General features: G+C 36.3%; 1 protein-coding gene across 6 annotated transcripts in view; it reads left to right on the top strand.

Moving 5' to 3' along the window:
* SCAF8 (SR-related CTD associated factor 8) overlaps positions 1–22,562 on the top strand; it is a 205,132-nt gene that overhangs the window by 90,724 nt on the left and 91,846 nt on the right. The window lies entirely within an intron of this gene.

Here is a 22,562-nt window from a genome sequence, read left to right as displayed (position 1 = left end):
CGTTTCAATGTTGGGTGAATTTTGTTTTTAGATGCCAATAAAACTTATTTGTTTGATAACAGTGTTCTAGGAATTGTATTTTTTTAATCTACAAATTCTTAAAACGTTGGATCATTAGCAGCATGTGCTTAGTTGTTGCAGAAGTTTTTTTATTACTCTTGATAACAATGAAGAACTGTGTGGTGGAAAAACATGTACTTTGATATAAAAATCATGCAGTCTCATTAGTATGTATGTAATATCTGTATATATTTATTGTGTAAATCCTATGTAGATTTTTCTGTTTCTCTGTATGTCTGTCTTCATGTACATACAGAGAAAAATAGTTGATAGTTTAGATTATAAAATATTCTTTAAAATCGGATAGAAAATTAGAGAAATTTGGCTAATTGACAATGCTCATAGTCAAAACTCTTAGCCTTTATGAAGGTAAAATAAGAAATATTGTAAAGAAATGCATTGACAGTTTGGCAATTCTTTTTTAACATAGTTAGGCATGAAGCCAGAGTTAGCATGGAGCCAGAATTCACATAAATGCTTGCATTGCTTTGTTTCACATTATATTTGCTATTCTGCATAGATAGTGCTAGTACTAAAGTACTTCTTGGTCACTTGCCTGAGGTGAATTTCTTAATTGCACAGAATATATAGAGGTGTTGATGGATTTAAAAACATTATATTTCAGGAACAAAGTGTCCATCATGTGTTCTGTAGGCTGCGGGTAACACTGTTCAGATTAGCCTCCAAGGTAAACTGAGTAGCAGAAAAATTGGGGATTGGTTTCCTATTTATTTATTTATTTTTGCTTTTAATTTTCATTTATTTGCTATTTGTTTCTCCTTTGGGTTTTACATATATATACATATATTAAAAACCATTGGTGTTTTTTTTTTTCATTCCTAATGAAGGCTTTTATTTGGTCCTATGAATAGTCCTTTTGTTTCCTATGCATTCCCAGCCACTCATCATTTGCTCTATTTCTCTAAAATTCTTAAGCTACATTTGTCAAGCCTGCCTAAAATAAGGATAGAACACACCAGCCCTCTAAAGTTGGATTTAAATGTAAATTTAAAATTGGATTGGTTTGGCTTACCTCTTGATAATCTAAACAGCTGTAAGAGCTTTAAGGTTGGTTCCTGGCCAAAAATCAAGTCATTTCTTCTTAAAGGTTCTGAACAGAAATAGTACATTATTACTTTTGTTATGTGAAAAAGTGGGTAAGCGTGGAAATTTGGTGTTTATTTTTAAGGTAATTCAATATAGTCCAGCAATTTGAGTTGGTTTCAGATCTTTTCCTTAGGGTAACAGGAAAAACTGTGACAGTGGTGCAAAGTATTAACGTTCAGGAATGATTAGCCTTGTCCTTAAGGAAATTATATTGACTGGGATTTCAAACTACTTTAGTTGTATTTACCATTATTAAAATTAAGTGATATTCACTTGGATGAAATAGCAATAAAAAATGTAGACTTTTCAGTGACTTTTGATCCCAAGTTTTTAATCACTGCTGGGCCTTCATGTGTAAACTTGAAAACAAAATATGTAGAAGCATCGCACTGGTTTGAAGATTCTGGTGGTGACAGTTAACCTAATCAGTTGTCAGTAGTGTATCTAGAAACCTATCTTGGGAGTGTGTGACACTCTTAAAATAGGTCGAGAAAAATTTATGTCTACTCGTTCTCACTTTGTCCTTATTTTGTAGTATAGTATTTAAGTGAAAGGATATTACTCATCCTTATACTGCCATTTCCGAAGTTTGTATTTACGTTCACCAGTTTTTTGAATGATGGAGAGAAATTAATTGTCTTTGATTAAGTTTGACGTAGAACCTATCGTGTTTTTGATGCGTTTGATCCCAGTGCTGTCACTAGAATACTAGCCAGTAGAAATAGCAAGGAGTGACCTGACCACTTGAGTACAGTTGTTCGAAGTGCTGCAGGCAGTATCTACATGAGCCACCAAATCAATAGTGTCTTGATTTGTGATGTGTTAGAGAACAATATGACTCTCAGTATAATAGACTACAGTTTTAGTAGATGCTTTCTAAATGTTTTTTTTGCCTGTGGCTTCTGTTTATAGCATAAATACATACAGTGCAGTTTGATCATTTATATTGCAGTTAGAAACTTGTTTTACAGCACAGCAGTCATCTGCAGCACATTGTAGGTGGAATGCTAAATTTATTTCAGTATGTAGGATGGGAAATGTTTAGCATTGGAAGGTGGAATAGTATAAAATTATTTGTTTAAAACTCTGGAAATGACTTTATATAATATTTAATTGATAACATTTGTTCATTATTTAAGCTATTACATTCTTACCAGAGTTTCTTTTGTCCTGATAATTTAGTGGTCTCGTTAAATGTATTGGCCATTTTCACTCATATAAAAGATTATAGTTTATGGAGCCACACGTTTAAGGTTGTTTTGGGGTGGGTCAGTTTTATTACACTCAAAAAGAAAAACTTACCTCTTTCAGTTTGAAAAAGTATTTTTTTTATAAACACCATTGTTCATCAGATCTAAGGTGCCATTTATTGTAAGAAGCATCGTTCAGGAATAAAAACTGTTTCCAGCATGACATGCCAGTGATTATGAGACCCATCCTATTTCGGAAATGTCAAATCTAATGGTGTCTTAGAATCAAAGAAATGCGGTATTCATTATGAACTTTATATAGATATATATATAATCCCTTATTCATTGAGTGATTTAAAGAACATTTTGATGTTTTTTTTGTCATTGTATATATTTCAAATGGGCACAACTTTAAAGAAAAAGTAAATTTTAATATCCAATTAAAAATAATTTTGTTATACCTTATGTGCCTTTATTATTACTTTATGGGGTGCTATATTAATAAAATGTTTTAAGGGCTTTTAACTTTCAGAGAAAGGAAACATTAAAATTTTTCTCTTTAAATGTTTTACATAATGTAGAAGAGGAGAAGCAAGTATCTTTCTATTCATTTTTAAGATAGGCAAAATTAAAAACTAAATATTTGTAAATACAATAAATACTGCAGTGTGGCAGAGAATTATAAATGTTTCCTTAATTGAGGATGCTGTGGTTTTATAAAACTATAACTTAAGTTTTTTAAGCACTAAAATTTTAATTTTCCACTTCAAAAGAAATAAAGGTTACTACTTTTTAATGGGAGATTTAAATACAAGACACCTTGGTTTAGCAAAACTTTCTGGAATTAGAATTCAAAATTAACGGCCCAGATTGTTTTCTTTAGGGGGGTGTATACTTTAAATAGGGATGTACATATTGAAAACAATTTGAAATACTCTGTCTCTGTGGTTCTCAGACAAGAAATATACAACAGAATCACCTGTGGAAATAGGAGGTGGGGGGATGTCACCACAGACTTACAAATACAGAATCCCCTAGGAAGATACATATTTTTATACACACACACACACACACACACACACACACACACACTCTCTTCCCTCGGTGTATATGTATGCTTTTTAGACCCCCACAAACTACCACTTCAAATAGATTAAAACATGTAAATACTTAATATGCCATGCACTTGAGATTCTTCAAAAAAATTTTAAGTAAAATACTTTGGTAATATAAAAATTATTTTTAATGTTTCAATAAGGTATATACTTGTGGCAGTTGGCATTGGAGTATGAATAAAAAATAGAGAAGTCATTATCACAGTTCTAAACTCATTAAAGCATTAAGAATTAATCTAAAAGATGAATTAAGGGAAGAAAGGCATGGAAGGAAACATCTTGACATGGTTTTATAGGAAGTGTTTTTGACTCAATTGAGACTTAATTATAGGATACCTCAAAGAAAAATTTACTTGATTTAAATGCTTTGATTATGGAAAGGGACCCTTTGGGACAAGATTGTGAGTGTCAAATTTATCAAGGACTAGTAATATTTCTAGTAGGATTACTTAGATGTGGTTGCATGTCAGAAACTAACGCAGACCGGTGGTTTATTTTGCATGAGCTTTGCTGAGACATTTTTCTTCCCCTCTACTTAATTCTCTCCTGTTTTGGGGTTCTCTTTTCATTCTGTATGTACACTTAGAATTACTCTGCCCTGTTCTAATCATGCTATAGAACAAATAATCTGAGTAACTTGTAAACTGTAACAGTAGATCAAGGGGTAGAATTGTGCTAATGGACTAAGTTTACATCATAGAAGTGGTAGGTGCATCGGATAGTAGGATTGTAGCAGGATTCTCACACAGTCATGACACCAAGGCTTTTCTTTCCAGGAAGCAACTTTATTCATGCCAGCCAGCATGGCTCCGTTGTGTTCGTACCCTAAGAACTGAGCCCCGAACGCCATGTGGCATAGTCTTTTATGCATTTTTGACTTCTTTGTTTTCCATATATGGTAACACACAAACATGCAGTCTGATTAAGTGGTCTCATGTTACAAGGTCGTGAGCGAGGTTATGTTCCTGTGTAGCCAGGTTGCCTTGAGGGTTTTTGTTTTTTGGGTTTTGTTTCTTCATTTTTTAGGGAGGGGACCCTACCACAGGATGACCTATAGTGAAGGAAGTGGAGGAGGGAGCTCTTATGCACAGAGCTCACTAGATGGTAGAGAGTAAACTTACAACTTGTGGCTTTGAGCCCTGAATTCATGAGAAGTAGAGTCTAATGAGCGCATTACTCTGGCATAGCAATGGCAGATATGTTGCACTTGGTTGACCTGTGTTGTTTGGCCCTCTCCACACTCCATGGGAGCTATCACTATTTTGTCCTACTTTTCTGCCTTTCTCTGAATTCTCCAATCCTTCTCGGGGCACCTGGGTGGCTTAGTTGGTTAAGTGTCTGACTTCTGCTCAGGTCATGACCTTGCAGTTCATAAGTTTGAGCCCTGCGTCGGGCTCTGTGCTTGACAGTTCAGAGCCTGGAGCCTGCTTCGGATTCTGTGTCTCCCCCTCTCTCCCTCTGTCTCTCTCCCTCTCTCTCAAAAATAAATAAGCATTAAAAAAAAAATGTAAAAAGCGTCATCATAGCACTCCAGCCTCCTTTTTGACCCTTTATTCCAAGGACTATCAGTTGGATATAATTGTATTGAAAGCAGTTTGCTGCCCCTTGGCTTAGCGGTTTCTAGGGTCATTTCTAGTGTTTAAACACCTTGAGTATATGAAATAAATTTTCTCCTCTGTAAAAGACCACTTGAGGAAGCCAGAGGAACAAAAGGAAAGACTAACAACATTGGAACTTTTTAAGAGACCACAGATTTCCATGCCATTAGGTTTTCAAAACTATTTCTAACATTTGCTAGATATATATGTCTTTTAGACAAGTTACTGTGCCTCCAAGCATCATTTCTTAATAACTAATCTGCACGGTTACATTTTTAAAATGGTCATTGGTGATGTTAGCTAGTACTTAGTAGACGTGTACTATGTGACAAGAACTGGGATAATTTTATTACCTGTATAAGACTCATGACAATCTTGTATTTTAATACCTATTTTGCTAACAAGCCTGTCACAGATTTATTTCCCAGGGTCACCCAACTTGTAAATACTTGAGGAAAGATTGAAACCCAGGTCTATCATTTTGAAAAATGAGTGTGTAGCACCTGCTAAGGTTCGAGACATACATGGCAGAGGCTCACCAACTGTTAGCTCCTCTTCTCTTTAAAAGGCAAATAAAACAATAAAAAGATGAAAGGCAAATAAATTTGTGCAGGCAGACATAAACTTGAACAGCCAGTCTTCTCCTTCTAGGATAAGGCTTCATTTAAACACTAAACTGAATTTGTATTTTCCTTATTACAAGTACCTGTGGGACTCTCTCCTTTTCCTATAGCTAAATAATCACTCCAGCTGCATTTTCTTAGATTCTGTTTTCAGGGTTTGGGTTTTTCTTAAGGTTATGCTATGATATAATATGGTTAACTTTCTTAAGATGGTATTTTGAGGTTTTTGTTTTTGTTTTTTTTTAATGTTTTATTTATTTTTGAGAGAGACAGAGAGCACAAGAAGGGGAGGGGCGGAGAGAGAGGGAGACACAGAATCCGAAGCAGGCTCCAGGCTCTGAGCTGTCAGGACAGAGCCCTATGCAGGGTTTGAACGGATGAACCACAAGTTCATGACCTGAGCCAAAGTCAGATGCTTAACCGACTGAGCCACCCAGGTGCCCCAATAACATGCTATTTTGGAGGCAAGTTTGTATTGCACTGATACTAAGTAAGATTTTTTTTTTACTGCAACTTTCCCACAAATAAAATATCAAAACTTATTTATCTTTTAAAATGTTTAAATATATGTAAAGCGGAGCCAATGGTTGCTTGCAAGTTTATATTTTAGATTGTGGCTGTAGGAGCTCCTGTCAAAATTTGGCATTTATACACTCTATGTATTGACAAAACTTAGTAATCCGTTTTCTTGTGTATAAAGCTCCTATATTAAGAATATTCCATGGCTTGAATTAAGTGAAATATGTCAGGTTGTCTTTACACATAGTAAGCATTCAGTATTGGTCTTTATTCACCACTTGAAATCAGGCAGTTTTAGAGCCCAGCTCTGTTGTCTTTGATAGCAGTGGATAATTTGCAGTCATTTTACTTTTCTCAAATATATAATCTGATTCTAGGTTTTCTTTCTCTTCAAGTCTTCTGTTCAAATCACGAAACTTAGATTCATTTAAGTTTTAATTCATAGCATGTTCTGGTGCTGGCCTTTGATCACCTTTTCCCAAGTCTTTGGACAGATGACTTTAAACATTGTGGCCATATTACTGGCTAATTTGCATGTCAGGGGAACATGCTTATTATATTTGTGAGATTTCTATTTCTACTAATCTTGTCAAAGGTAATTATTATTTTACTTATGATTATTACATGAAATAAAAAGTTCTGCATTTGAACAATGAGTTTTTAGTAACAGGAGTCTTATGTTTATTACTGAACTTTGGTCAGTTTGCATATTAATAAGAATGTTAGTAAATCAGAAGACTTGTGATGAGTAAAATTAACCTTTGAAAGTATAAGGGATAAAACTGTTTCAGAATTGATCTTTTTGTGATGACTGAAATTAGTTTGGACCTTTTAAATAGGAGAGGGTAGCATTTACCATCTCCGTAAGTTCTGAAAAGCATCACATCTTATATAGTGTGGTCATACCCAGGATAAGGATTTAGAGATTGCTAAGTAGTTAAACTATCAGGGCTTACGTTAGGACATTTTTAAAAATTTACTTAATAATATTTTAACTATAGCCCTTTGTTTTTATCATACTACTTTATGAATTGTTAGCCAAATGACCACAAGTTAAAATACATTCTCACTGCAGGGAGAGAAGGGCTTGGGTACGGAGAGGCTTAACATTTTTGACCTCTGTGTTGTGAACACTGTACATAATTTATCTTCAGAAATACACTGTTTGGTAGGATTGTTACCTCTTTTTTACAAATGAAGAAGCAAATTCAAGTCCAGGGTTAAACGGATTTAATTTGCACAGGTGTTTGATGCCAGGTTTTGCTGACTCTGAAGTCAGCTTTACTTTAAAAGATGCTGTTTTGGAAAGGTAGATTTTAATTCATGACCTGTGTAATTAGTTTCCTGCTATAACAACATTGCCAAACATCAGGGGTCTTAGAACAACAGAAACTTAGTCCTTCACAGTTCCAGAGGTGAGAAGTCTGAAATCAAGGTGCTGGCAGAGTCATGCCTCTCTCTAAAGGCTCTGGAGGAGAATCCTTCCTTTCCGCTTCATAACTTCTGGGAGTTTTAAGCAGTCCTTGGTGTTCTTGACTTGGAGATGCACCTCAGTCTCTGCCTCTGTTGTCAGATGATGGGCCGTCTTCCATCTCGTGTCTTCACATCATCTCTGTGTGTGTCTGTGTGTGTCTAAATTCTCCTCTTATAAGGACATCAGTTCTGTTGGATTAGGAGCCCACCCTACCCCAGTATGGCCTCATCTTAGCTAATTACATCTACAGTGACCCTATTTCCAAATAAGGTCATATTCTGAGGTACTGGGAGTTAAGACTTCAACATATATTTTTGGAGGACACAAGTCATAACAGCCTAGGACTGAATTCTGTAACTATTGAAGATCTAAGTAAACAGACCTTGAAAAATTTAAAACACACACAGTGGGAAAGGTAGTCACATTTTAGAGTGACAAAACACATCTTTATTGAATTCTATTTTTAAATTACTTTGGGTATTACAACAGTCAAATCTCTAGTACAAGAATTGCAAGCCGTTAAAACGCAGTAGCACTGCCTAGCTTTTTAGATGAATTTGTAATGCCCATAGTATAAAAGTTAATTTCTTTAGTAATAATTGAATTAAAAGAATTTGGAAAGAAGATGCTGTACTATTAGTATTATATAGCAAAGAATCTTTTTACTGCAAATTATTCTTGCATTAAAAAAATTGACTTTAAAAAGTGGAGGTTTTTTAAAAACTTTATTAAATATAGCTACCCTGAAAATTGCTATGTGTCTTTCCGTTTCACTTCTGTTTGTTTTAAATAGTTTAGCATTTTCTTTTTTGTCTACTCATTAAAAATTTACCTTAAGTGATAGGACTATCACTTTGCCATTTCAGTGGTTTATTAGAAATTAGTTTTATTATTTGCCAAATAAATAACCAATTTATTTGCTATTTTTATTTAGTGTTACAACCTTAATACATTTCTCTTTTTCTTTTGGTAGAATTAGCACAATTTGTATTTGATCAAGTAAAAAGAACTTTGTATCAACTGAAGTCAAAGTTACATGAATATATAGGTCTTTACTAAATAGGTGTCTTAACAAAGGCCCCTGTGACTTCATAGAAATTCGGACAGTTCTTCTTGTTTTTGTTTGAAGAACACCAAAGCACTTAAAACACTGCCTGGCATGTCATATTACATAGGTGTTCACTATTGTAATTGTGGATAATGGCCAGTAGAGACTTAGGGACATGCAAAGTAGTGTTGTATTGGTTGCAAATAATTAAGGGATTATTTGTACAGATTTGAATATTCAAAATGAGGAAAGAGAGGATAGGGGAGTTTTGTGTGGTTCTTGGAGCTTTATAGGTCTTTTGAGACTTTTTTTTTTTAACCTCCAAAGCTTCAACTCCTCAAGTTTATTTGTCTGGTGCTTTAGGCTAGTGGCAAGCATCCTGTTGGCCCAAGTGGCTTGCCTGTCATGAAGAGGTAGCTGTGGTCTAATAACAGGAAGAACAGTTAAAAAGCTTCCTTCCTGGGGCACCTGGGTGGCTCAGTTGGTTGAGTGTCTGACTCTTGATTTTGGCTCACGTCATGATCCCAGAGTCATGGGATCGAGCCCTGTATCAGCCTCTACACTGAACACGGAGCCTGCCTGGGATTCTCTCTCCCCCACTCCCCCCCCCCCCCCGCCCCGTCCCTCTCCCCAGTTCATGCTTTCTCTCTAAAATAAAATTTTTAAAAAGTCTCCTTCCTTTTGTTAATTGCTTAAATATATCCAGATAGTAGTAATTCAGTGGTTAAAAATAGAGCATTCCTCATTTTTTTATTCAATAAAGCAGGAATTCGAGTTTTAAGAGTATACATTTTTCATGAGACTTGAGAAAGGCTAATTAGAAATGAAGAAACGATTTACACTCCTATGAATATATTCATGCTAAAATTGTTGTTAATCACTGAAATAAACTAAATACTTCCTTAAATCGTGTCTGACTCAGTCCATTGAATGGGAAACCACAGTTAGAAAAATGATTTTCCAGTTTGTTATTAGATCTCCTTATTTGATACTAAGAGTTTGAAAAACATTTAATCCCAAAATAAGTCTGTCAAATAAAATTTGAGATCCAAGAGATTATCTGTTGGAGGAGAGAAGTAAAGTTACTTAACTACTGCCAATTCTGAAATCTCTAGTCACTCATAGTAGCCAGTTTAAGAAGATACATAGGATTCTTGACTCCATTAGCAATCACAAAATGCAACAGTAACTAGTTATCTGTACTTTCAAATGTGAAGCAGTAATTTTTAAATCATAGCTTTACAAAAATAACAGCTAGACTCTTTCGGGATAACGTAAAATTTAATTGTTACCTTGATACAAAAAGCTAATTTTGGAATGGGGCAATCCCTTAACATGTTAAAGCTCTTACCTTTCTTTGCCACCTTGGTCATTTTAAGTTTATTTGTTGGACTAAAGATACAGCTGTAGCTTTAGTCTTTATGTGGAAGAGTCGAAATACGTAGTATACCTGCTGCCAAATTCACAATTCAAAGCCTTTATTTTCTTTTAAGCTGTGTATTTCAAGTTTTCTCTGTAATACAACTTCTATATTCTGGGCAGGTAGAAATCAGTTCACATTTTAATCAGTGCCAGACTAAGGTTGATTTCTGAATTACTATTGGTTTTCAAAGGGTGAAAAAATGGCTTCCCTCACTGCAAAAACAATTGTATTTAACTAATAGTAAAGCTAGGGAATGTGGAAATACTCATGGATGAAGAGAAAATTTTGATGGGAGGGTTCACCTGAGAAACTATAGGGATAAAGGCACTAGCCTTTAGATCTCATGAGCCTCTAGCTATCTAAGGGTTATAGACAAGGGTATGGCCCTGATTCTTTCTAAGGCACTAAACATCAGATTGAAAGGATTTTAAGAGTATGGAAATGGTGTGACCAGGTCTTGAAAACAATGGTGATATCTAGGTTCAGAGAATTAGAGGAGGCTGACACTTTGTGATTAGTCATTAAGTCCTTTGAGGTGTAATTGTCTCAGTTTTTCCAAAGGAATACTTGTTAATTTTCCCTTTGTTCTTAGCGATTTGGACAGCTCTCCACTCCTTTTTGTAGCTCTAAGTGTCTTTTTGTCTGGTGGGAAAAGAAAGTGATTACAGAGCAAGGCCTTTTGTTGGGTTTGGCCTTTACTGTTGTGTTTGTCCTCAAATTATCTACTCGGGCACACCTTACATAGAGCACTTACTCTGACAGGAAGTAGTTAAGCCAGGTTGATTTTTCTTGGTAAATATTTTTGCTATTGTTCAGTGAATAGTCTGACTTTACTTTTGTTTCTGTCTTGGCTGTTTACCTTTTTAATTTAACATTTCAAAGAGTTTCTGATCAAATACAACTCATAGTTGGAAATATGTGTGTGCACACTCATATACACATGCATATATCAGATACCTTCTCCTCAAAGAATCTTCAGCAAACGTAAATTTTCTTTTGATCTTTTTGTAATGGCACTTGACTGTTCTCTCAGGAATCAGACAACTTAAAATCAGTGTCTTGTCTTTAGATTTGAGTCTCACATCTGCTTACCAAACTTGTACTGCTTTAGGAATTAGATCTTTAAATTCTTATTGTCTTATCCGGGCCAGCTCAGTCTTCTTTAAGTGCTCCAGTAACCAGAAATTAATACTAAATGGGTACCCAGTACTAAATATATTCTCAGAGAATGAAGGTGAGCAAGAGCCACCTTTATATATAGTCTTTAAAGCAGTAATATTGGGGCACCTGGCTGGCTCAGTCAGAAGAGCACATGAGTCTTGATTTCAGGGTCATGAGTTCAGGCCCCATGTTGAGTATAGAGATTACTTAAATACAATTTTAAAGACATAAAGCAGTAATATTTCTGACAGCTGGCTAAAGTACTAGCTTTAAATCATTTTTTAGTTACTCATCTTCTAATTGACGATAGCCTAATAATACTCGTTCACTATCCAGTGCTCTTAATGCCATCAGTACTCTGGGTCACTTTGTGGATTTGCTTCAGCTTTTTTCTTGGACCAGCTGAGTCCAAAGCTGCCAAAAGTCAGCTGAGGCTGAACAGGACTTGAGAGAGGAGCCAGAGGGGTGCGGCGGTGAGAGTGACTGCGACAGGGGTGGGGGAGTGGCCCTGTCAGCCTTTGACCAGATGCTTTCTGTTCCAGCTCAGAGCCCTTTTCTTTTTCTCTCTTCTCTTTTCCTGTATGGACATATTCTTGGATGTCCTAATTGATGAACCACTACTCTAAACTCCTTTTTATCAAACTGATAAATTCAAAGCAGAGTACTTCGTTGTATTGAGCCGGTGTACCTAGCATTGATTCATAGGAATAAATATGGCATGTTTGGCTCATCATGTATCACAAGTACATATTTGAAATGCCAAGCAGTAGACCTCTTGGGATGGTGATTAAAAAGCAAAAAACCCAGACATTTCTCTGGTTTTGGAATTTAGCCCAGGAAAGAAAACCCCTCGGGTGCTCCTGCTCAGACAGCCAGATACACACCCTTGAGCCCTCTAGTAAATGAGCACTCATGGCGTATTCATGGCATTCCCAATGCCTTTGTGCCACCGTAATTATTCATACACCCTTATGCTTGCTAAGCATAACGTAATCTGGAATTTACTTCTGTAACAGAACCTCTGAAGCTTAGCTAGCACTCTTGCTTCTGGCTTTCCCATATCTTTCTGATCTTACAGCTTTCGTCTACAATTTAAAAAAATCTTTGAAGCCATAGGTGAGGGACTCACGTTATTTTTAACTGTAACTTGCACAGTAGAAAGAACCCGGAGGCTGGGGAAAGTTAACATTGTAATTGATGAGTAATGGAATTTGTTATCTTTTTATGCTACAGCATTTGGGTTTGTTTTTTATCTAGAGCCAGAGTAAAAAATATAGAAGGCGTACCAACATTTCCTTCCCCCCGATGGATAGACACATAAACTTTTACTCCCACAACTATGACAGATACCATTAAGCTCCTTCCTACCGACAGACTCCTTCCTGCTGAGTCCCAGATTTTCCACATTGCTGCTCCAACAGTCGCTGCGAGTCCGTTGTTAGCGTTAGATCTGAAACTTCTTCCTGGTCCTGAAGGAAGTTACCAAAAGTTAAGGGGTTAATTGTATGCCTTTTTAAAGCAGTTATTCTGGTGTCATCCTCTCAAGGTACAGGGTACAGGTTTTTGCTTCTTAAGGTGACATTACATGATGTTACTTGACATTAACACTGTAACGATAATATCCTGTCTTTGCCTTCACTGGCTTTGAGATGCAGTCTAATCTTGCATAAGTTAGTGAATTAAGTGTTTTGTTCTGAATTCTTCCAAGTATTTTTCAAACAAAACTAGGAATATAAAGTTACTTATTAACTTTTTAACTTTATTAACTTTTAATTTCATGGGTGTCCTAATGCCCTGGTTATATTTTGGCCTTATTTTAGCTTATTTTTACCTTATTTTAGGGCAAAGAATCCTTAATGAAGGTGTTAAATGGAATAATTACATCTTTTGCCATTTGTTTTAGGTTGGCTTTAACCTTGTCAGTAAAATGGCTTTCAGTTACTGGAAACATGCTATGGCATGACTTTTGAACCCAGTTAATTTTTGTTTCAGATATTAAAATAAATTTTTATTTTTTTAAAAAAGTTAAGGGGACAGTTATTTTTGTTGAATTAGATTAGAGGAGGAGGTTTGAGAAGGAAACAGAATTGAAAAGAACTCAGAGAATGGAATTAGGATTAATATATTTGCATTATTTCCCAGAGAAAATAAAACGAGTGAGAGGCCGATGCTAAGATTATTTAAGAAAAGAGCAGGAATTGTTTAGCACCGAAATAACCTAGATTTCTTTTTGAAATGAAAAGGTGAAGTGTAACATTAAGCTTTCGTGTTTATATAGTCCAAGTTCTTAGTATAAAATATTTTAAGATTATGGGTGATCATGGAAATCAATGCATATGGCCTGACTTTGATGTTGAGCACCCTCAAAAATTGGATCCATTTTGTTTATATCAAGAAAAATAAACGTTTCAGATATTTGTCCACTTTGGAACTTGACTGAACTCTGTACCTTGAATTGATTGAAGTGTCTAGTAAAATCTGATTTGTCTAATGTTGGCTTTGAAGTAATTTGATTTTTAATGTGTAACCATACATAGACTTGTTTTTCTATGAGTAGCTTAAGACTTGAGCCAGATAATTGAAATCCTTAGATTTGCTAAACTATAATTGAATTATATTATGTCTAGACTGTCCTTTAACTATACTTATATTCCCTTTCTTAATTCTTATGCTTTTTTGCATGTTTCCAAAGCACATGCAATTTCTGTTCCTTTTGGGAGGAATGGAGACATAACCTAACAACCTTAGACATAACCCTGATTGCTGTATGAACATGTTTACCTTAGGTAAATTCTTTTGCTTGGTTGTAATCCTAGATATCATTTTGTAGTTAGGTTTTGGATAAAGTGCATGGGATTTTCCTAATATGCCCACTATCAGAGATCATCACATCACAGGCCTTAAGTGCACAGATCAAATTGCAATCAGAGATACACTTGGAGGATGTTCACAGTGGTCTTTAAAATATGGAATTTCAGCTTAATTTTTCGTCCTTTGATCAGTCTATACAGCAGACCTGAAAGTGAATCCAACTTGAATTTTCTTTCTTTGGAAGAGAATGGATAACATATCCAAAGCACTTACTCAGTATTAATATTAACTTCAGATGGTTGCAAAGCCTAAAGGAATTCTGTTTAGCGAATGAAGCTAATCAGAGTGAGATTATAACCAACACTGGTTTCTCTCTAGTGGTTGCTCTCTTGAACATGTTCTTGTTTTGCAGTTTAGTTAGTGCGGATGAGAATTGTTGCCTATTATATCTGGGCCTTTTGTTTTAACATATTTTGGTGTGAGATGTGTTTGGTTCTTGAGGAAGATAACTGCTTAATGCAAATCCAGTTCCATTAGCTACACATGAAGGTGCTTCAGTAAATTTATGGATCCAGGAAAAAGAAAAAAGTTTCTGGGGCAAGTTTCCTTGTTTTTTAAAGGATGTTTTTAAGAAGATTTTTAAATGAGACACATTTCTTTGCAGATCACTTTTCTTGGTAATTTTGACAAATATTGCACATGTGGTCTCTTTTCCTTTGTATGAGGGCAACTGCTTAAACAAGTAACCTTTTGATATTTTCAGGAAATTATAAATATAAATATGTTATTAAAACATAAATCAGATTTTCGAGTTGTAAAGACTCTATTTGGAAGATAAAATATGATCTAAAATGGCTAGTTAAAATCTTTTGTGAACTAGTCACTTTAAAAAAATTTTTTTAATGTTTATGTATTTTTGAGAGAGAGAGACAGACAGAGCATGAGCAGGGGAAGGGCAGAGAGAGAGGGAGATACAGAATCTGAAGCAGGCTCTAGGCTCCAAGCTGTCAGCACGGAGCCCGATGCAGGGCTTGAACCGCAAGCCATTAGTTCATGACCTGAGCCGAAGTTGGACGCTTAAGTGACCGAGCCACCCAGGTGCCCCTGAACTAGTCACTTTTGATAGTGTAGAGCAGTGAAGCTTTTGGGGCCCAGGTATTAATTTTTTGTCTACACTGAGCATAAATGTAATGTGGACTAATACCCAGCAGCATATGAAAGTTAATATGACAGTTTTTCAAATATGATGACTAATTTAAAATACTAGGTTATTTTACTTTCGTGTCTTAAAGAAAAGTGTTGATTGTAATGGGTAGGATTTGGGACAAATACAGAAACTTTCCTATTGGAGACTTTACAAAATTATGGTAAAATCACATATTCAGGGGGCACCTGGCTGGCTCAGTAGGTAGAACATGCGACTCTTGATCTTGGGGTTGTGGGTTTGAGCCCCACGTTGGGTGATTACTTAAAAATAAAATCTTTTTTAGAAATTGCATATTTGGCAGAAGAAAGATCATTTTTTACCTGTAAATTTTTGTTCTGGCCAAAAAGAAGATGGTTCTTTTAAGAGAATACTTTTTACGGTTATTCATTTCCTTAAATTATTAAGATATTTTATTAAAGATCCTTCAGTGTAATCCTCAAGCTCAGGTTCCTTTTGTGTACTGTTTTCTGGAGAGCTCATAAAGGGAAGTCACACTGCTTTTGAAGCCTGGGAGAATAGAAAGTATTTCTTAGACAGATTGCTTTCCCTAGTTACATGCCTCTACCATTCTCTGCCGAATGATTCCAAAACTTTTCCACTCAACACAAAACATGCTTCTTTCCCCGTAACGGAGGACCTTCCTCTTTTCTAGTGGTACAGCTGATGGATGGGAACCACTTGTTTCACCCAGTATCTCTAAGCTTACTTAAAATTATCTGATCTCTGCCACTGGACCATTTGTTCTCAACCAGGAAGATTTTGCCGCCCTCTTTTCCCCAGGTGACATTTAGCAATGTCTGGAGACATTTTTGGTTGTCATATTTGGGATAAGGTTGGGAATGCTGTCGGTGTCCAGTGAGTATTAGGAGCAAGGATGCTGTTAAATATCCTGCAATGCATAGAACACCCCCTATGACAAAGAATGCTCTCTCCAAATGCAAAAGTGCTGGGGTTAAGAAACCTTACTGTAGTCTTAGGAGCACGTGTCACTCCTTGCCTCCCTCCTGTATTTTTAACTTTTCCCTCTTCACTTGCCCCAAGTTTTCCTATTAATGTGCTTAAGTCTCTCACACAAAGTAAGTGTGCCCTTGACCTTTTCTTCTTTTCTGGTTTCTGGCCTCCATATTTCTTTACAGGAAGATCTTTGGAAAGGGTGTTTCATTTGTTTCCATTTCTTGTTCCTTCTACTCCTCCGTGCACTGTAGTCTGCTTTTGACCTCACCAATCCACTGAAATTGTTCTTTTTAAAGTCATCACGGCCATGCTGGACTCCATGATCTGTTTACCTTTCCCTCGTGCCCTTATCTGGTCTCTACCATAAACATTGTGTTTCATCGATTTGATACAATTTGCAGCTCCTCCAGAGTGTTTGACTGCTTGTCTTGAAGTTTCTTATGCCTGCAGTGGGATCCTCCCCTTCTCTACTGTGCAGACTCCTGTTTATCTTCAGGACTGAGGGCAAGAGTGGCATCTTTAGCCTTTTCTCCTTTCCCCTGGAAAAGTAGCCATTCATGCTGCATGTCTTTATTATTAGAACTTTGTGGTTATGGTGCAATTACTTGTTGACATGTCTGCTCTTCAGAGGCTGAGATCAGATCTTACTTGTGCTCCTGGTGAAGTGTCTGAATCAATACACATTTAGTAAAAATTTCTTGAAAGAATTTATAATTTGGGGTGCCTGGGTGGCTCAGTCGGTTAAACGTCTGACTTCAGGTCAGGTCATGATCTCACGATTTGTAGGTTCAAGCCCCATGTCGGGCTCTGTGCTGACAGCTCAGAGCTTGGAGCCTGCTTCAGAATCTGTGTCTCCCTCCCTTGCTCGCACTCTGTCTCTCTCAAAAATAAATAAACATTAAAATTTTTTTAAAAGAATTTTTAATTTTTTGAAAGAATAATTATTAAAAGAAATTAGAAGAGCCAAAAAAAAAAAAAATCAGAGATCTGGAAAAATTTGTTCTTAGCAACATAAAGCCTTTAGACTACAAACAAGTTCACACTTGGAAGCTTGTTAGAAACTCAGAGTCTCAGGCTCCATCTCAGATGTACTGAATCAGGATCTGCATTTTTTTGTTTTTGTTTTTGTTTTTGTTTTTGTTTTTAATTTAGAGTATGAGTCGGGGAGAGGGACAGAGGGAGAAAGAGAGAATCTTAAGCAGGTTTTACGCTCAACGTGGCACCTGATGCAGGGCTCAGTCCCACGACCCACGGCTCATGACCTGAGCCATAATCAAGAGTCAACACTCAACCGTCTGAGCCACCCAGGCACCCTAGGATCTGCATTTTTAAAAGCTCCTCTGGTGATTTGTAGGAATGATAAAATTTGAGAAACAGGGTTCTAGTTCATTTCTCTTTCCCCTAACAAATGTGGGTTTTCAATATGTTCAGTTGGAATACACGCAATATTTTTGATGTTTGTGAAGATTAGAATACGTCCTTTCATAATTATATTTCTCATAAAACAGCAGTTAGCAGAAGCCCTGCGGGATACTTATTTCTGACAAGGAAGGGAGATCGTTTTTTAACTAGAAGTGCTTCTTCTTGGTCGATGTAAGAGTTTTGACACCACCTCTGATAATGTTTGTAACAGGAGCTTTGAGTGTATTTCTCATTCTGTCTGAAAATGGAATTTCGTTAAATCTCGTTATAGGCACTGTGAATTTGGATTAAGGAGACAAATGCATAGACTTCTTTTAGTCCTTTCTGATTTGGAGGCAGAGGTCCCACTTTACCAGGAGATACTGGCATTGTGCCCATATGGAGTGGATATAATTTAATAAACTATTTGAAAGGTTTAAAAGTCATTGAAAAATGAGGTGTAGAAATTGGAAACTGTCAAGGCTTTGTTATTGAAAAGTTACTATAGAAGTATAACCCAGCCGTGCTTTTAAGATGAGCATATAATGGTGAGTGCTGTTATATGGCACAGCTTTTGTGTATTAAATATGTAGGGTTTCAACTGTACCATTAAAATTTCTATAACATAATTTCCAAAGATACAAGAAATCTGATTTTTTTGGTTAATGGGTGTGAAAAAAAATGACAGCTCAAAGTTAAATGTTTTGATCAGACATTTAAAGTTCCAAGTCTCTTGTCAAATTCTTTGAAACAGTTTAAAGAAGTGTATTTATTTATTTATTTACATTTTTTATTTTTTAAGTAATCTCTGTGCCCAACATGGGGCTTAAATTCACAGCCCCGAGATCGAGAGTTGCAGGCCTTTACGAACCGAACCAGCCGGGTGCCCCAAAGAAGTTTAAATATTTTAAATGCTGAAACTCTAAATATAAATGCTCGAGGGGTGAAAGTTGGAGAAAGCGTGTTACCACATGGGTGTATCATCGGAATAATGGACAAACAAATTGACAGAAAATTCAGCAAATACTTACTGAAGAATGTGTATATTTAGTACTTTGATAGATAAAATCGGTGGTGGTAGTAGGTGATGGGAAAGATAGCAGGGGACAGACAGAACACAGTCCTTGCCTTCGAGGAGCTTGCCTTCCAAATGGGAGACCTCCAGTAAACTGTAGTCCAGTATAATGTGCTAAGAGCTGGAACAGAAGGATATACAGGATGCACTGGACACTAGTTGTTAGATTTTGGTTACAAGTTGCATTTGTATTTCAGCAAATAAACTCCCTAAGTCTCAATATCCTTATCTATAAAACAAAAGTAAATATATCTTTCTGGAAGGCTTGTTTTGAGGATTAAATGCAAATACACGTCCGGTGCTTTGTGCAGTACCCAAAATAGACTGATGGCTTAATAACTGTTTGCTCAGTGGCGGTTACTGTGTCACTGTAGAGAATCCTTCCTTCTAGCTTTGTGCCTTCTGCCTTACTTCCTTTTTTCTTTTCTTTTTATATTCATAGCCCTCGCGCATGGATTTGAGGGAGGCTGTCTAGAATCGTGGAGGTCAAATCTAGATGCCTTTGGAAGTTTATTTTCTCTTATTACTCCCCTCTCAATGTCAATATAACCCAAGTTATCTTTCCATTTTTTTTTTAAGTTTCCGGAACGTGAGTGGTGTGGCCCTTTTACAGGATATTGCCTCTCATCATTTAACATCTGCAGTGTCCTGTAAGAAAGTCCTTGGGCTCATGTGGCTATTTAACTGTTAAAAATTAAAAATTCGCGGGGTGCCTGACTGGCTCAGTCAGAAGAGCATGTGACTCTTCATCTCAGGTCGTGAGTTCAAGCCCCATGTTGGGCAGAAGAGTTTACTTAAAACAAGTTCATTTTCTCGGTCACACCACCTACACTTGAAGGCTCAGCAGCTACATGTGGCTTGTGGCTACCAAACTGGATGACATAGTTGTGGAACACTTCCAAACAGTTCTACTTCATAGCACTATGTAGAGCAGCGATTGCTGACAGTGTAGGACCCAGGAAGTGGGGTGTTTACCTTAGCCGTTTTATGATAAATGGCCATAATTTAAAATTTTATATATATATATATATATATATATATATGTTAAAAAAAAAAAAAGGCCCATTAACTTCGGTTATTTTTCATTCAAGAGTTAAAATGTGGGGCGCCTGGTTGGCTCAGTCGGCAGAACAAGGGACTCTTGATCTCGGGGTCATGAGTTCAAGCCTCCCATTGGGCATAGAGCTTACTAAAAAAAAAAAGAAAGTTAAAATGCTTGAACAATTTTGATTCTTATAAGTATAAATTTTTAATTTTGTACTTTAATTCTCACCTGAAGAGTTTTGCTAAAACATCTTGAGTTTTCAAATAAAATTCAGGAAAGTTAAAACATTTTTAGCCATCTTTAAAATGTTTTTCATGATTACAGATAACAATGTCTAATGAGACAGACTGCTGTAATCCCTTCTTCTTCAGTCTTTCGTATCTTATACTTGCCATTTGTTTGTTTTTTTTTTTTTCTCAACAACTCAGCCTGGTGTTTTCCAGACTGTTCTGTTAGGGGGCTTCATACTGCAGCCACCCTTTACAGCTGCGTTGTTACTGAGGGCGGAAACACAAACACACGTGCTGACAGATAACTTTGAATGAATCCGCAAAAGTAAAAAGACCAAAAAGCTTCTCTACACACTGTTGCTGTTGGCCAATTTACAGTGAGTGGAAGTGTTCAGTTATACTTAACATTCCAGATCAATTTGCCAAGAACCTGACTGTTCTTCCCCCGAGTATCCTCCTGTGTGCCTATCAGGATCCCCCCAGACAGACCTTTTTTTTAAAAAAAATTCTGTAGCCCTTAAAATGACATTATTTATTTTCTGGCTTCTTGCAATAAAAAGAAATCAGATGTCCTGTCTGATTTTTACTACATGCTTATGATTTGAAGGCATATTCTCTATAAGATAATAATTATTCTTAAAGATTGGGGATCAGATCAGAGTTGAATAGAAAGGGAATAATCCTCTCAAGTTTTTAAAAACAACTTGTATTTAGAGTTTGAAAGCACCGTAGAGATCATTGGCTATATTTTCACACAAGAAAAAACTTAGATCATGCCTTTCACTTACGGTGATGGACCTAGGTAGCAGTATTTTTTTTTTAATCTTTCCTTCATATAATGTGTGCCTATAATTCACCTAGCATTTATAGTTTGTGCGTCTTCATAGGAATGCAATAAATAAATTTGATCAAAGTGACTCAGAGAGGGCACTTATTTCATCTGTTAGGCTCAGGGTTTTTTTAAATATAAATGGCCAATCATTACAGCTAACTCAAGTATTTGCTTTGGGGTCTTAAAAAGTAACACAGCTACTGGGGCGCCTGGCTGGCTCAATCAGCAGAGCAGGGAACTCTTGATCTCAGGGTTGTAAATTTAAGCTCCACGTTGAGCGCAGAGATTACTTTTAAAGAAGTAACGTGAGGTACTAATACATGTTACGATATGGGCCTGGAAAATACTATGCTAAGGGAAAGAAGCCAGACACAGAAGACCACATATCGTATGATTTATTTATATAAAGTATCCAGAGGAGGCAAATCAATAGAGACAGAAAGTAGAGTAGTGCTTGCCAGGGGCTGAGGGGAAGGGGGAAATGGAGGGTGACTGCTGACGGGTACACGGTTTCTTTTCGAGTGATGAAATGTTCCGAAATTAGATAGTGGTGTTGCTTGTGCGGCTCTGTGAAAATGCTTCAAACTGCTGAATCATACACTTGAAAAAGGTGAAAGTTTTGCTATGTGAGTTGTTCCTCAGTAAGAAAACGAAAACCAACAATGCGTATAAACCTAGCACATAATTAGCCCTCCGTAAAGATTAGCTGCTACTGCTGTTAGGAACCATTTGTGAATGTTAAGAAAACAATGCTGAAAGTCCCGGTAGTGTAATATTATTTTATTTCACTGCCTGAAATACTTATAAGTGGTGTAAGCATTGATAGCTTATTTTAATTATTTTATCACTGGCAGTGCTTATGATACAAAAAAGCTGTTTTTCCAAATGCAGATGTTAACTGTAGCGGTATTTTTGTAGGAAAGGATTCCATGTTTTAGTCAGTATTCCAATATCATTTCAACAGTCCTCTTAATATAAACATAAGTACCATTAAAATGGTAAGTTTTATGTCAGTATATTTTACCACAATTTAAAATATAATAATTAAACAAACGTGAAGTCTAAAGAGAGTTGTTTATTCTGAATTAGTCTCTGTGTGCCATGCTCTAGTCTTGTCTGTTTTCATTAATTCAGAAGAAGATAATCACAGATTCAAATCCTTAAAGATAGCAGATTATATATATATATATATATTCAGTTTGGAGCTTTGAAATCACTAACAGCTAACATTTCATGTTTATATATACCAGGTGCTGAATAGGGCACACAGGAAATAAATTCCATACCTTAAATTTATCTCGAAATGTTAGCATAATAAAAGATTCAGTGATTTTGGTGTGTGTGTGGGGGGGGGGGGGGTGTTAGCTTCTCACTTCAGCTCCCGTATCAGTTGTCAGTAACTCACACAAATAGAAAGCTCTAAGTTTCCGAATCTGTAATAAAGAGGTACTGTAGAGCTTCATGAATGCTGGGAGCAGAAAAAAAAAATCGATAGTTTCAAGGACTTAACATGAGAAATAGTTGCGGACAAAGACAATTTACTAAGTTGTAGCCCTAGTGCCTGGTAATAGCACTTGATGCATTAATGCAAAATGTTTACTCTGGTGCCTGGGTGGCTCAGTTGGTTCAACAGTCTACTTCAGCTCAGGTCATGATTTCACAGTTCGTGGGTTCGAGCCTGCGTCAGGC

This window comes from Panthera pardus, unplaced genomic scaffold (assembly GCF_024362965.1).
Source record: "Panthera pardus isolate Hobbes unplaced genomic scaffold, ASM2436296v1 HiC_scaffold_17, whole genome shotgun sequence".
NCBI lineage: Eukaryota > Metazoa > Chordata > Mammalia > Carnivora > Felidae > Panthera > Panthera pardus.
The sequence above is the reverse complement of the archived record's forward strand: the minus strand, read 5'-3'. Positions and strand labels throughout refer to the sequence as shown.